This window comes from Engraulis encrasicolus, unplaced genomic scaffold (assembly GCF_034702125.1).
Source record: "Engraulis encrasicolus isolate BLACKSEA-1 unplaced genomic scaffold, IST_EnEncr_1.0 scaffold_51_np1212, whole genome shotgun sequence".
Classification (NCBI taxonomy): Eukaryota; Metazoa; Chordata; class Actinopteri; order Clupeiformes; family Engraulidae; genus Engraulis; species Engraulis encrasicolus.
Genome location: NW_026945830.1, coordinates 100,001 through 103,116, shown reverse-complemented (window position 1 = coordinate 103,116; position 3,116 = coordinate 100,001).

The following is a 3,116-nucleotide window of genomic DNA, read 5'->3' as shown; positions in this document are numbered from 1 at the left end:
GGGGGGCCCGGAAAGGGAGGCAAGGGGGGCCAGGGGGGCGGGAGGATAAAGCAAACAGATATTACAGTAGAGTGAGTACTCAGAGAATGAGGCCGATGCGGTCAGGGCCGCTTGATGACAGCTTGGGCCTGGGACTAAGTCATCTCAAAGCACCCCCCCCCCTCTCTCTCTGTCTCTTTCTCTCTCTCTCTCTCTCTCTCTATCTGTCTGTGATGTGCTATTCATCCAGGGGGCTATCTAGACGACAGCAGAATGTGTGTGTTATGCTGATGGAAAAGGAAAGGAATGGATGATGACACTGATCCCCNCCCCCCCCTCCACAGTGTAATGGGAGATTCGGTTCTGGACAAGATGCAGTATAACCACAAGTTTAGTTAAAACATGATAATGGTTATTGACATGATCATGATCCTATAGGGCAGTGGTTGTCAACCTTTTTTGAGCATACACCCCCTTTGCCACATTACAAGCCTCTCAACGCCCGCTTGACCCCATTACAATCCTGCCTACACCCCCCTAAGTATTGAAAAATAAAATAGACTAATGCACCCCAATAGTAACTAAGCCCCAGCCCTCTCAGCTGTATCCTTCACAACGCCCCCTAGGGCTCCTCAACGCCCCCTGGGGGGGCTGTAGCGCCCCCGTTGAGAAACACTAGGTTAAAATAATGCAAGTAAGCTTTCAGACCCCAAGGAGACAGACACACAAACAAAAAAGTAAAAAAAAAAATGCATGGCAAAATGGGTGACCCAGTAACAGACACGGTGGATAGTAAGAGAGTAATGGAGATGGCATGGGGGTTATCTGGGAATGGACTTTGTCCATGTGACTGACTACCCAGGCATGGCCAATGCATTACCACGACAGGTTGACTTGGGTGACAATAGCTGAAGCAGACGGTCTCATTTACGCACAAGACGCCCTAGCAAGGAAGGAAGGAAAGGACAGGTGTGGTGAAGGGAGCGTGGTGGGGAGTGAGTGTGTGTGTGTCAGAGAGAGAGAGAGAGAGAGAGAGAGAGAGAGAGAGAGAGAGAGAGCGAGAGAGAGAGAGAGAGAGAGAGAGACAGGGAAAGAAGAAGACACAGGTAAATAGACATAGGGAAAAGCTATAAAACCAGAGAGGATCGTTGGAACATCAAACACAGATAGAGAGAGAGACACAGAAATAGACAACTTGGAAAGGACAGTGGGGGGAAGACATGGATTAAAACTGAAAGTCTGAAAGGGAAACATTTATCTGACTGGTGATCTACGAGGATAATCGACTGCAGAAGTGCACATGAAGGTCTGAAGGGGCCGATTGACAGACGTCGAGTTTGCATCAAGATTGTGCACCTGTGCCTACTGTTACATCCATCTGCAGCTGAGTCTCTGAAGGTAGGAGGAGAACTGAATGGAGTCGTGCGCTCTTCTAACACACAATGTAACAGTTAACAAGTATGCTAAAAACAAGTGAAAAGATTCAGGTTTGCATCAAGGTTGGGCACCTGTGCCTACATCCATCTGCAGCTGAATTTCTGAAGGTAGGAGGAGAATTGAATGGAGATGTTGTGCTCTCTGCATAACTTTCTAACACACAGTGTAGTTAACAAGTAGGCCTATGTTAAAAACAAGTGAGACAAGATTCAGGTTTACTACCCTATAAAGCCAAACAACAGTACAGTAAACACACGCTTGGCCGTGACTTAGTGTACACACTGTAAATTGTCCGTATGACATACGTTTTCTCTTGTGAGTTAATCCTTAGCTTCTTCCTATTAACCAATTTTTAGCCTGATGCTGCGTATATATGTTGTTTGACCTTTGGCACCTGGAGTGAAATATATACGCTGCTGCATTCAGGCTCTTAAGATTTTATTTTTTAAAAAAATGTGCATATAATTTTAGTCTTTGTGTTTGCATTGCCTAGTTTAACAGTATAGCCAAATTAAGCATAGCAAGGCAAGTCTATGGTACAAAATAAAACATCATCAAATGTACTTATAAACCACTTTAAAATGGAAATTTGGAAACACTTTTGGCTTGATGCCATGTTCACTGAGATGAAAAAGCTAAATTCTCCAGCTGAAAAAGCAAATCTATTTCCAAGCTTTATTTTCTTAACTGTCTGACCATTTTGACTGGCACCTGTTTGGATATGTGCACCAGGTACCTCTTTACTTACACTGGTGTGATACAATGTATTACGTGAGATCAAGGACTGGACTGCCCATCTGGCATAGCAGGCATTTCCTGGTGGGCCTTGCATCCTCGTAGGCCCCTTTTTTTTCTCCAAATGCATTATTTATTTATTTCACAGGGGCCCGCAAAGGGGTGTGGGGTCCACTGGTGAGTCAATTCTGCTCCGCTAATTATGAGGGGCCCCTTTAAGCTTAGTTTGGTTTACATACAAACACTGCTATAATTTTGACACTTCCACAGCCAATACAATCAATCAATGTAATGCTCTGAAATGTAGGCCTATTATCGTTCCACTTTTTAAGAAACACTTCAAACCTTACCACATATTAAGTACAGTGTCCAATAGTTAACATGCAATAGACATTACCAGGGCTGGACTAGGTTAGAAATAGGGCCCAGGCAGTTTTGGCTTAACAATTCAATGTTTGATTTTTGACTTCAGTGTTTGCTCTGCTAAGTAAACATTGACAGTTCAGTTTGTTAAACATTTTTGTGGACCAACCACGACTGAAGAAGTCACATGCATTACATGAATAACGCAGTAGATCCAATAAATCAAAAGCAAAGCCCGATAAATCTGCATACTGAGTGTGTGTCTGTGTGAGTGCGTCCACCAGAAATGAAAATGAGCACCCGTCCACCTGCCAATGACAGGTGAATTTGACCTTTGGCGGGTGAAATATGTCAGAAAAGGATCTTACTTGGCATTACAATGTTTGGAACGGTTGAATGTGAACTGGTAAAAATGGTGACTGGTAAAAATTGTGAGTGACAGGTAGATTTTAGAATCTACCTGCCACAGTGACTGGTGGGGGAAAAAAAATCCACCCTTGGCGTTCACGCGTGCATCTGTGCGTGCGTGTGTGTGTGCGTGCATATGTGTATGTGCGCCTGTTTATACGTATCTACATAATGTGATTGTAGCCTACATGTAG